Source organism: Microplitis mediator, chromosome 11 (genome assembly GCF_029852145.1).
Source record: "Microplitis mediator isolate UGA2020A chromosome 11, iyMicMedi2.1, whole genome shotgun sequence".
Lineage (NCBI taxonomy): Eukaryota > Metazoa > Arthropoda > Insecta > Hymenoptera > Braconidae > Microplitis > Microplitis mediator.
The window spans coordinates 19,950,840-19,963,990 of NC_079979.1; the positions used below are offsets into that span (position 1 = coordinate 19,950,840).

The 13,151-nt window shown below is 30.1% G+C and overlaps 1 protein-coding gene across 1 annotated transcript in view; it reads right to left on the reverse strand.

Moving 5' to 3' along the window:
* LOC130676839 (uncharacterized) overlaps nucleotides 1-13,151 on the reverse strand; it is a 138,666-nt gene that overhangs the window by 108,520 nt on the left and 16,995 nt on the right. The window lies entirely within an intron of this gene.

The following is a 13,151-nucleotide window of genomic DNA, read 5'->3' on the forward strand; positions in this document are numbered from 1 at the left end:
CAACAGTAATTGGTTTGACGGAAATTAGTGACGGATTATTGTTTCAAGCAGACAGTTAAAATTTTAATTTACTTTTAGAAAATACCAAATTTCAATATTTCGTTCTCATCAAAGTTTACTATAAATTTCGCTGCCGAAACTTGAAACTCGGGATCTTTGTTCAAAAATTAATTATCAGGTTTGAAAAAACGAATTAAAAAAAAATCACTCAGTCATATTTTTGAATATAGTTATATATTTAATAACAATCATTTTTAAAATATTTAAAGCAGAAAAAGTCTCGTAGAAGTTTCGCGTCTTAGCCCTTAAAAATTCCAGTAGAGTCCTCGAACATAAAACTAAAAAAATTTAATGAGATTATTTTAAAACTTTCAGCATCTCTAGTAAAAAAAATCAAAAAAAGGGGAATAAATTTTTTGCAGTCAATGATCCGATTTATTCGGACAAATAATGCGACTGGATTGATTCAAATGAGCGTTTCTTCAGATAAAAGCTTTTAAAATATCTGTTTATAGATCTCCATTTAAATCTCTATTTTAAGAGACTTCCAAAATAAGATTATTTTCATCAACACGCTTTGCTTATACTTCACAATATTTTTAGCTGATCATAATTATTTTATTTATGAATATTAACAAAAATCAATCGAGATACAAACGGCTGTCAATTAGCTGACTATAAAAAAATCCCTCACGTGTATTCTATATTTGAGTTGCTGCAGAGTTTATGGTAAAATAAAAAAAAAAAATAGACGAGGAAAGTTACAAAAGTACAACAACGGAAATCGACATTTATCCACTGGGTGTATTCAGCATACCCAATCTTGCTATTCCTATATGCATGATGATTGAGATACGATCCCCCTTGGCCATCATGTCAACTCGACAAAGCTCTCGTCGATAAAAATTGTATTGGGCATGGACAAAGCTGATTGTTCTCACGAGTCAAATAAAGACAATACAATGACTGTGAGCTTTGTGATTGGATCTCTCATGCCAATTTGTTTTTATTTTTTATTTATTTTTTTATTTCTTCCTCCTTTTTTGTACATCAATCTTCTTACATGTTCAAAATATTTCAACAGTTTTATCCCCGACAAAACGATTTTTTCACTTTAATGGACAGATATTCGATTATTAATAACTAGCAGTCTGCTTTCTTTAATAATATTAGTAAAAAAAAAGTAAAATGAAATGAAGGATAATAAAATATAAGAATAATGTCTTTCAAGTTAAGTTCAGACGACATTTCATTGGCATTGTCTCCACTGTAAAACCACTTTCGTTTCTTCAATCTATTCTACTCTCTTTAGGACAACTTTTATCCACCACGGAATTGAGTTTTCACACGTAAAGAAAAAAATAAAAGAAAAAAAAATATACTATTTGTCCGTAATTCTATTTTCTTACGAATTTAAGAACTAAGAAAATTTTTATGCCAAATGGCATTTGTTTGGAAAAAACAGGACTAGATAAAAGACATTACTAATTTTTTTTGGCCGAAATAAAAAAGTGGAATGAATAATAATGGGTAAAAATAATAAAATTAAGATATCGAGGAAGAAAAAAAAATGTTATCTTTTGCATATCTTTTACAGAATCTTCTTTCCGTATAAAGAAGTAACTTCATCGAGTAATCTTAGTTGGCTTTTATCCAACGGCATAATCCGATTGCATGTACATACATCCATACGTATGTATGTATAGTCGTACATTTTTATTTCTTTATTACTTGAAGCGCGAAAGACTTTGCTTATTCGAAAATTTTGTTTTATTGCTAAAGAATTTATATCATTTGACATAAATTTTTATTATTATTATCAGTATTTTATTTATTTTTCTTTAATGTCGTATTTTTCATTTTTAAAATGATGAATTTCTTGCAAAGTTATTTTCATCGTAATTCAGGACGGAGTAGTAAGAAAAAATAATAATAAAAAAATAAATACGTACGAAGAAGAAACTGCAAAGAAAATTTATCAGATAAATATTTACAGTAAGTAAGACCATGAAAAAAAATAAAAAAGTTGATAACGTAAATAAAATACTGATAATTTTTCTTAAGACGAAAAATCAAAACATAAATTGTTATAGTTCTTTGTTTGTGACACGAAAACAATATGGAGGAACCCGAGACCAAATGGGGCACGATTGTAGAAATTTTTTGCCAAAGTTTGTTCTTTGAGTTATTTTATTAGCTCATAAAATCTAAACAAATACTTTCCTTCTAAAGACCGTAAATGTATATTTTCAAATACCAAAATAATTTTCCAATTGGAATTTCCGTTTATCTCGGGTTTCTTTGCCTGTATTTATATAAATTAGTGGCCTCTTAAGCTACAATAGTTAAAAATACTCGCGAAATAAATAAAATTTGCTCTCAAATCCTCAACAGATACATAAATCAGAATGTACCTGAAGATCGGAACGTTTTTCGCGCAACGAAATGAAAAAAACTTGGGATTTGACTGCTTTAGGGGTAATTAGGTGACTGAAATTTTCTGCGGACATACTAGCGCCTATGCGAAACATTTCAGAAATCTAGATCCAGTAGATTTTTTAATTATCATTGTGTTTTTTTATTTCAGTATCGCGAAAAACGTTTCGATCTTCAGATACATAAATCAGAGCATCTGCAGACATGTCCCGAAATTATCCCGAAATATCTCGAGAATGTCTCGAAGAAGTCTTAGCCCCTTTCTAAGTGGGGAGTAGAGAATTTTTTCTCATTTCAGGTGCAAGTAATCATACCTTGATACTTTTTCGAGCCTGTAGTCGAAATAATTTTGAATTTCGGATGTTTCATAACCATGTTCTAAATCGCGCCTGAAAAATCAGCCCTGGCTAAAGATTTTGCGTTTATCCGGTCTATTTCACTGGGCTAATACACAATGTATAAGAACTGTATGACCACAAAACATGGAGCAAAACATAAAATCTCTATATATCATCCTGACCAGTATCAAAATACGTGCACGAACAAGTGCCGTCTTTGTACGGGATACAATATCGAATTCCACAGCTGCACAATACAGCTTAGACTGTCGTACAATAAAAAACTTAAACCTGACGTCGAGAAATTTGTAATCTTACAAAAAATTTAAATACAAATCATTTTCTTTATTCATTGAGTTAATAGAATGAAAACCGGTTGTATGAATAAAACAGGAATATAAGAAAAGTGTAATAAAGTAAACGATATAAAATGAAAAAGTAAAATAATATAAACGATTTTCACTCAATCTTTATTTCAATGTCAGAGTCCCAGTCGATTTACTCGATGGACATTACTAGCTCACAAGTTTTACGTCCCTTGAGAGACTACTATACTCTCTTTCTTGGATTCACTCTCTAAGAATAAGGGAAGCCATAAATTGTTTTAGACATCCGAGAGAATAACCCAGAGTAAGGCCAAAAAGTAAGTAGCTTTTAATAACATTTTCCTCTTTTACCTGGACCATAATATATCTTGCAGAGTACAGCCAAAACTTATTTCCACGTTGTAACAAAAAAGTATAATTTTGAAAACTACAGCAAGAAGGAATATTTGATGCACTAATTGACAAGCACTTTGTCGTAGTGGTTAAAGTTATAAAACTAACTTGAACAGAGATGGGAATTGTTCAGAAATTGTCTCCAACGATCCATGACTCTGAGTATATAATAATATAATCCTAGTTCGCGGTAGCTTGAGCTTCAGTCTGCAGTAAAGGGTTTCTAACACATATTCGTATGAACGAGGACAAAGGAAGAAAACCGCCCTCGGGTTTCTGTGCTTTGTTTCAACGTAAGTTCAACAAGGATAACTGTGCACCACTTTTCTCTATGTACATATATTTCACTCTTACTATGTTACTATTATATATGTTTTCCTCTTCCTTATATTCTCTAAGTCAGTTTCTCACTTTTTAGCTCCCACACCCGCGACTACGTGCATGGCATATTAGATCCATTTCTTTCATAAATTTATCGACTCCCGGCAAATACTTTTCCATGCGACTTTTTACTTTTCGACTGAAAAAACCCGGGATTATATTATTTGCTGGCAGTAATTAAATTTTTTTCATTGCCTAGAGAACTAGAGTTCTCTTGACAATGCGATAATCTGTTGAGTTATTTAAAATTTTTTTTTCTTTTCCTGTCGGTAAACGAAAATTCATGGCAGCTAATATATTATGGGATTTAGTTGAGACAATGAAAAATTAATTTTTTGTAAATAGCAGAGATAAAACATTTTCCATCTTGGGGTGGAAAAAAAAAGGAATCTTGTTGACAGTTTTTATTTTACTTTTTGGTGTAGACCATAGTCTAGGGGCGCAAGATTTACGAGGTCCATATGGACAATGTAACTGTTTTTAGTTTCTTGGAAGAACTCGTAAAATAAAAAATAATTTGCGTGAAAAATAGTTTGTACTAATGCGTCTGGTGGCAAAAATTTAAAACGACGAAATACTTGAGCACATATGTTTTAAAAAAAAATATATAAAGATAAGTTAGTTGAGCTTTTAGAGTTTTTTTTTATTTTTCTTTCTCTCCTTTCAAATAATTCGGTCGTTAATGAGAGGACTTTTGAGCATAAAATAAGGATCAATTCAAGACACGTGGTGCATTGTCTTTTAGTAGAGTTTAAATTGCTCTGCAATCTCGACATCTCTGTTGTCTTATCCGACTTTAAGATCATCCGTAATGCATTAACTGTATAATGTAAAATGTCCTGGTCGTTGTCTACGGTTTAAATTGAATAATAAAAACATTGAATTTTAAACTGGCTAAAATAATACAAACCACAACCAGAAACATGCATACATATATAGGAGACTTATATTTTAAGACCGAGTTTATTATATTTATTTTCAATTCAGTCACGACCATGAAAGCCTTCAATTCAATTCACACAAAAGTTGTTTATTTCTCCCTCAACATCCTTATAAACCCCAATCATTTTTAGACAAAAGTCATATGGTATAGAACAAAATTTTTTTTTCCCTCATAAAACTTGTAATTTATTTTTCACGACCGTAAAGTACTCAAAAATTCTCAAGTATGTAAGATATTTCTAAATATACTCAAAGTTGAGAGTCATAAAAAAATGAAGAAAAACAGTCCAGGTCAAATTTCATTGGGAAAAAAAATAACCACTCGAAATAGTCTTGGCGAATGAAACAAGATCAAAGAAAAAAAGTAATAAATACATATATATATATTAGGGTGTTTCAAAAAAAAAAAAAAAAACAATTTTTTTTTTTTTTTATGGTATCCAAAAATTGAAAGTATAACTAAAAATAAAATTTTGGTACCATTCCGAGCTCTTAATAATGATTTTAAGGTTTGCCTCAATCCATTTTTCTATTTTCCATTTAAATAACACGGGAAATAAAATTTTTGATTTTCAGTATTTTCCAGCTCATAAGCCAATCAACGGATTTTTATGCACAACAAATTTTTCTGTAGGAAATTGAACGCTCTACAAAAAAAGTCTCTTATCATTTTTCGATAAATCCCACGGTTCAAAAGTTATTGAAGCTTCAAGTCAAATTTATAGTAAATTTTGAAATTTTTTTACTTTCCCGGCGAAACTATCAGTCTTATGAAAAAATATCACAGAAATTTTTTTGTAGGTAATTTTATTCCTTACAAATTATTACTAATAAAGTCTTTCGAAATTCTGCGTTGTTTTCAAGTTATTTCCATTTCAATGTCAAGCTCTTAAAAAAATAGATTTCTGATCAATTTTAAGAGCTTGACATTGAAACGAAAATAAATTGAAAACAATGCGGAATTTCGAAAAATTTTATTCGTAATAATTTGTAAGGAATAAAATTACCTACAAAAAAGTAGCTATGACATTTTGTAATAAGACTGATAGTTTCGCCAGAAAGTGAGAAGATCTCAAAATTTACTATAAATTTGACTTGAAGCTTAAATAACTTTTGAACCGTGGGATTTATCGAAAAATGATAAGAGACTTTTTTTGTAGAGCGTTCAATTCCCTACACAAAGTTTCATTGCGCATAAAAATTCGTTCAGTAGTCTGTAAGCTAGAAAATTCTAAAAAAAAAAAAATTTTTTCCCATGTTATTTAAATGGAAAATAGAAAAATGGATTGAGGCAAACCTTAAAATTATTATTAAGAGCTCGGATTGGCAGCAAAATTTTTATTTTCAGGTATACTTTCAATTTTTGAATACCAAAAAAAAATTTGTTTTTTCTGAAACACCCTAATATGTATAAATAAAAATAAAAACTATAGATTACGTATAATGAATATTAAATGCCTACAAACAAAATTAATAGTGTTGGTTTAGCATAATTGATAAAACAATGAATTATTAAATATATCCAAATAGGCATGCAAAACCGTGGTACCGGAAATATAAATGAAGAGTCAGCAGATAATCCACAGTTCTACTACTTCTACTGCCATTACCGGCACCTCTACCGCAATAACATTCATAATGAACTTTTGATTATATTTCACACGACATTTTGCTTTAACAGCAGCTTTTCCACACTCACAGATACTCGCACATATGCACACACTAAAAACCCACCCATATCAACATCAACATAGAAAACCAGTAAAATGTAACTTTGAGGAAGTGTAAACGAGACTACGGTGTAACAGCATTTTGTGTAGAGTATGTACACTTAAAACGCCTCTTGGGTGAACCCCTTTGGCGACTTTACTTTCGCCCTGGTATTTAGACGACAGTTTTACTATATACCATACATTATATCACCCTTGAACATATATATATACAGATGCACAGACACATAGACAGAGAATTTGAAGGATATAGTGGTTGGTGATGTTGGCATGAAGGAGACCGGAGTAACGATGTCGAAAGGAATTTAGCAGAAAGACTGAATGGAACTAAGCTCCCTTCAAGTGAGATTACTGACGGCACACACCAGCACACATGTGCATACATATATTTTACATATTGTGTCAAAAGAAAAAAGCTTACGACGTCCATTGATTTCAGTCTTTTAAATTTCGCCCGATTGTTCCCACGAGAATAATCCGTCTCGAAAGCTCATACTTGCTGAGTGACAAACACAGTAAATTATGGGTGAAAATTAACGCAAATCACACGTTGAAAAACGGTTTACATAAATTTTTATTTTATTTTAAAATACTGTTCAAGTTGAATAATGGAAATAAACTTATGGTGAAACTCAAACACAAGTTTTTACGATCGGACCGGAAATTTTTACGCATTTCAAATTTCAGCTGTCACACGAAAAATCTCTTTTCCTCAGTACCGATCCCTGCCCGAGTCGAAATATTAGACGTAAGTTGAACGTTCTTAACGTTTTAAACGTAATTTGAACGTTCTCAACGTTTTAAACGTAAATTGAACGTTTTTAACGTTTTGAAAGTAATTTGAACGATTTTTTTGCATTTTGGTTCATAAAAAATTGATAATTTCATGAGTTATGATTTTAGTTTAATGATAACATCAATTAATTTATTTCAATATTTGTAATCACAATTTTCATCACCTTGATATCATAACATATGAACAGACATACATATATAGTGTTAAAGATAAAAGTATGAAACTGAAAAAAATTTTTTGGTGTATGCTTATGTTTTCTTATTGGAAGTATAAATGAGTTTTAGTTTTATGATAAATATGTTTTCAATTTATGATACTCCAATCTACGTTCAAAACGTTAAAAACGTTCAATTTACGTTCAAAACGTTCAATGTTCGTTAAAAACGTTGAAAACGTTCAATGTACTTTCAAAACGTTAAAAACGTTCAATTGACGTTTAAAACGTTAAGAACGTTCAATCTACGTCTAATATTTCGACTCGGACGGGTCTAGATTTTCGACGGAATTTCTTAGACGACGATCCTGATCAAAATCAAAGCGTCTGTTGGATGTTTTGAGGATCAAAAAAAATGAATACTCATATCATTGACACTTATTCCTAAATAAATGTAGTTATGGACTATCTTCGATGACAACAGTCACAAGGTGTCCATGTTCCGAAACGTTCCGTATCTCAGAGATACGGAACTCGAGAAAAAAAATTTTTGTCAACGTAATTATGTTCGGAGTTAATTTTATTCCACACCTGCGCCCGATCCGCATTGACTCCGCACGAAATACAAAATAAAAAATAAAATACTAGTTATTATTGTCATTTGAATGAATAAATTTAATATTCGCCACTGAAATATTTATCCAGACTATTTTTGACAGAAAAATTTAAGCTCTGAATGGCTTCAATTATTAACTGTTTTCTAAATTAGTTCATAAATGGATTTATTCACAAGAATTTTTAAAAAGCTTATGATAATTTTTTATTAAAATAATGAAATAAAATATTGCAAGGTGATGTCAAAAAAAGTTAAGGTAGAGTTAATAAAATATAAAGCATTATAAGAGTCCACGTACGTACATGGTTAAAAATACTACATACTGAGAAAGGAAGCTGCATAAAACGAACAGAACAGTCGGTTCTAATATTAAACACGTACACTTTTCTCTACTCTACTCTGTGTCGTTGAGTATTGATGAAAATAAATAATTCAAATTCAAGATCTTTCATCTTGATTTATATTTAAAATTCTTAATGTAGTTGTTTTATTCAAATAATTTACACCGATAGTTCTAGATATATTATTTATAGAAGACATTACGTCAACTCTCAAATTCAGATATAAATTCAATTCCTCATTATTCGTACAACTAAAATAACGACCATTGATTTTATCAAAATAGCAAAAGTTATTTTTAAAAAAAATCTCAAGTAACATCACCGGATGTTAAGTAGCGCGCGTACGTAAATCTGAATGACATTTTAAATAATAAAGATTTGTAATAAAAAAAAATGAGGTAAAACCGTCGAATTCTTTTGTTCATCGGATAAATTTATTGACCCGAAAACTTTAATTTCCAGCATTCTCAAGTTTCCGTACCGTTTGTGAATCCTTGGAGAGAATGACCGCCCTCAACATCACGCTTGTCAGCTCTTTAACTTGTAAAGAAACTTGAGTAAGAGCTAGATATAGAGAAAATTCCCTTAAGACGAGATTGGGTGAGGGGGGAGGGGGAGTAGCGGCCAACAGGGGCGGCTTTTAAACCCTCTAGTTCATAGTCAGAGTAGTTTGAATTTTAAAGCTGCTGTATAGTTTATCAATTCAATGGTAACTTAAACAGATCTTTCAACTTTGAGATAAAAAGTTTAAATTAAAAATAAAAAATAAAAATAAAAATCAGTACACAGAAATAAAAGGATTTTTTGTCGCAAGAAATATTTTGCATTGTGAATTGAAGACAAAAATTTTCTTTTGACTGAAAAAATTCCGCGGCGCAATAATTTTTCGCGCCAAAAAATCCTTTTTTTCTGTGGAAGGATTTGAAATATTTTAAATATTGTTTCTAAATAACTGGATAATAATTAAAATGACAGTTTGATATTTAATTAATAACGAGTAATAATGAAAACAAATATCAATAATGAATGACGATGTAAACAAAGATTGCATTTAATAATTGTAAATATAGTGTGCAGCTTTAAAACGATTGCAATTGTAATAAAGTTAAATAAATAGCTCTTGTTTAATGCTCGCTATACAAATTACAAATTATTAAACACGTAAATAAGCGTGTACATGCATACATATATATACATTGTACATATATTTGTACACATATGCATATATGTACGACAAATTCTGAATGATAATTATTAAATGGCAGTTATTGGGAGCATTTAAAGCTCTTCCGTTAGCACATCAATTCATATGGTACTTTATTTAAATACTCGTTCAATTGTCATTGTGAATTTAATAACGGTACATTTTTTAATTCAATCTACATATTTTAAATATCAAAAATTTATTATGAAATTTTAAGTTCGAAAATTACTAATAAGAGGATTTATTTTATAATCAAATTTCCCGCGGAACGATTGATTTCTCGAAAAAATGTTTCAACCAAAAATTGTAGGGAATTTAATTTGCTACAAAAAAGGTCTCAAGGTTTATTAGCGTAACTTTGATAGTTTAAAAGTTATAGAAAAAATAAAATAAGAAGTCAATTGATTTATAAATGAAATGTTTTAATTTAATTTTTTTGCTTTAAGTTTAAATTGCGTCGAAATAATTGGATCTAGGAAAAAATGTCTAGAGACGTTTCTTGTAGAGAATTTAATTAGCTATAAAATTGTTCATATACATTTTAGTCATATCTTTATTACTTTAGCCGTAATTTTCATTTTTTGTTAATAACTTTTAAGCGGTGAATAAATAATTTTTTTTTTTCTAGTTATGAATTAAAATAAATGGATGAAGGAAAACAAAGCAATAATTTTGTTTTTTAAGACAGAAAAAGCAGAACAAATAAAATTTAGGAAGCCCATAAACTCACTCGATAAACAATGGCTTATATTTTGCACAGAGGGTCTATACTTATTTACCTAGGAATATATATATAAATATAGCAGCAGCTAGAAGGTGGGTCCAGGGTCCCATAAACAATCATGAATGTTTATTTGCTTCGTGCCAGTAAATTCATTCGTGTCGACGGTGGCGGCAGGGAAACTTTATACTTTGTGCACGCAAATACACATAGATGTAACGTAACGTAACAGACTCCCACTTCCACCCGTTCCCTTTCTTTATTTAAACTGGGGAAAATACAAGGCGTTCATGACGTTACTTACATTTTGTAAATTTAATAACAAACTCACAATGAAATCTATTGCTGGAAATTTATATTTTTTATTTTTTTTAAATTTTAATAAATATTTTTTTGTTCCCTGTTTAAATTAAAACAAATAAAAGCTCTGTTTTTATCTCAGAGAGCAGTGTAAACGTACTCGTAAAAAGAGCTTTAGTCTATAAAAGAATCAAGTGTGGTGCATGAAATAATAAATGACGAGTTGTCTGGACGTTGTAATGAAAGAAAAAAATTTACATTTTAATTTTTAACTTTTTTTTTTATAATTTTGATTTTAATTTTATTATTTTGCGGTATTGCAGCGCAAGAGCACAAAAGACCATATAAATTTTTTTTATCCAAATATTACAAGTGTCATTAATATAAAAAACAATTAATTTAATTTTTTAAACGAAAATTACTGATATGAAAATGAGCGGCAAATTCAAAATTTCAAAAGTGTAAATTTTGAATTTAAAAATGTAGTAAATATTGAATGTAAATTTCTAAAAAATAGTAACAATTGTAGAATTATCTTAGATTTCAGCAGTGGAGCTGGCGTGCACAATATGTGCAGCCGTATGTAATGCAAGCGCCACGGCACACATAGCTAAAGGAAAGTAGGTACACACCGTGAACCAGCTGCGACATGAGAGAATAATAGAACGAGACGGCAGTATACATATGGACCGAAGGGTATAGAACCAGCAGCTTGCTACGAGTTTTCTAAAGAGCTCTATATGCTCTGTACAGTTTATACTCCGTACTCTTACCATTGAGACCTCCGTGCTACACCTAACAATAAGCTCCGTAGACACGACTGTTCTTATACCTGTCTAGCTTAGTAAATAGAGACGAGGAACCGATCACACGGATTTTACTTCTCAGATTAGCCGAACAGTATAATACCTACGCAGGTTTTTCCCGGCTGTTTTACACACTTCTATTGCTTACTTATCCTGTCCCATCTGTATCAAGATATGCTCTATAGACCTAGGTCATTCTGAAAGACCTACATCTTTATTCCATCAACACAACTGGAGTGAAAATTTTTTTTCACTTTTACAAATTGTTTATTTATATTGAAACACTTTAATGGCGACAAAAAAAAATAATGAACACTTTCTTGAAATAAAATTGAATGTACCGTAACGGCAGAGAAATTGGACCACTTAATCTTTCACATTTCTCATCGTAAGGTCTGTAATTGAATCAACTTACGGTAGCTTTTATTTCATAAAAACACATAAGCGCACATGTATATAGTTATTTTTATGAGCTAAGTGTTTTTGTAAATTATATAGTATTATTTAAACTAATGATACTGAAAACTAATATCAGTAACAATTTGTACAGATCATTAAACTTGAAATTTTTTTTTAATCAAAATTTAAACTCTAGATAAATTTTTTTTTATTTATTTATTTAAAGTCAGTAACGTTGGAACTATGGAGCTTTATAAAGTCACGGGGCGCCGAATCTCAGAGAAAGGATTTTTTCGGCTCACTGGGATTCGAACCCACGCTTGGTCAGTTACCAAGTTCGAGCGTAAGCCCACTTACCTCTCGACCATGGTGACTGATAACTAGATAATTTATAAATTCGAATCGATTGTTTTAATTTTAAATTTAATATTGAATGAGCGTTTCAAGTGACAAAATTAAAAAAAGAATTTAATAGAACCCATTAAATTTAAATAGGATAAGGTACCAATTTTGGCCACGTTAGGGCCAGTTTTGGACGATTGAAAAATTGAAATAAAATAATTCGTAAAAGACCCAATAATATAATAAATTTTTTAATTCTTCATTAATTAAAATAAAGGATTAAATGTCCAAAAATGGAGCAGTGGCCGCCAATGGTACCTCTGCCCTACTTTCTAAAAATATTTTATAATTTTTCAATGGCCGTTTAAAAAAATTTCTAATGAAAAGCTAATAATTAGAATAGAGTTCAAAATATACAGTTACGTATAAATTGACGATATTTTATCTAAGAGCTTTGAGTAGACGAAATATATATATATGTATATGTATATATAGTCCCTTAGAAATGTAAACAAATCGACGATCATCAACAACGTCAATGTTATTGGGTTTGCAAATTTTCCAACATGTCGTGATTACGCCTTGTAACAGTATGAAGTAAACTCGGTAACTTCTACCTTTGAACTCACTGTTTAATCTAACACAACCAATGCTTGACGAACTTTCCTTCTGTTTATACATTATATTACTTAATAAATATGTAGATATTTTAAAAATTATACAAGACCATGCAAATAAAATAAATTAATTACACAAAGAAATACTAATTAAAACTTTCGAAAAATAAATAATTTAATATAATAACTTGCAAAAAGGTTAAAGTTGTTAAAAAAAAAAAATTTCCATTCTAAACTTAAAAAAAATCTTTTAGTACAGCACTAAGACTCATTAGCATCGTGCGGGATTAAATTTCAGATGAACTACCT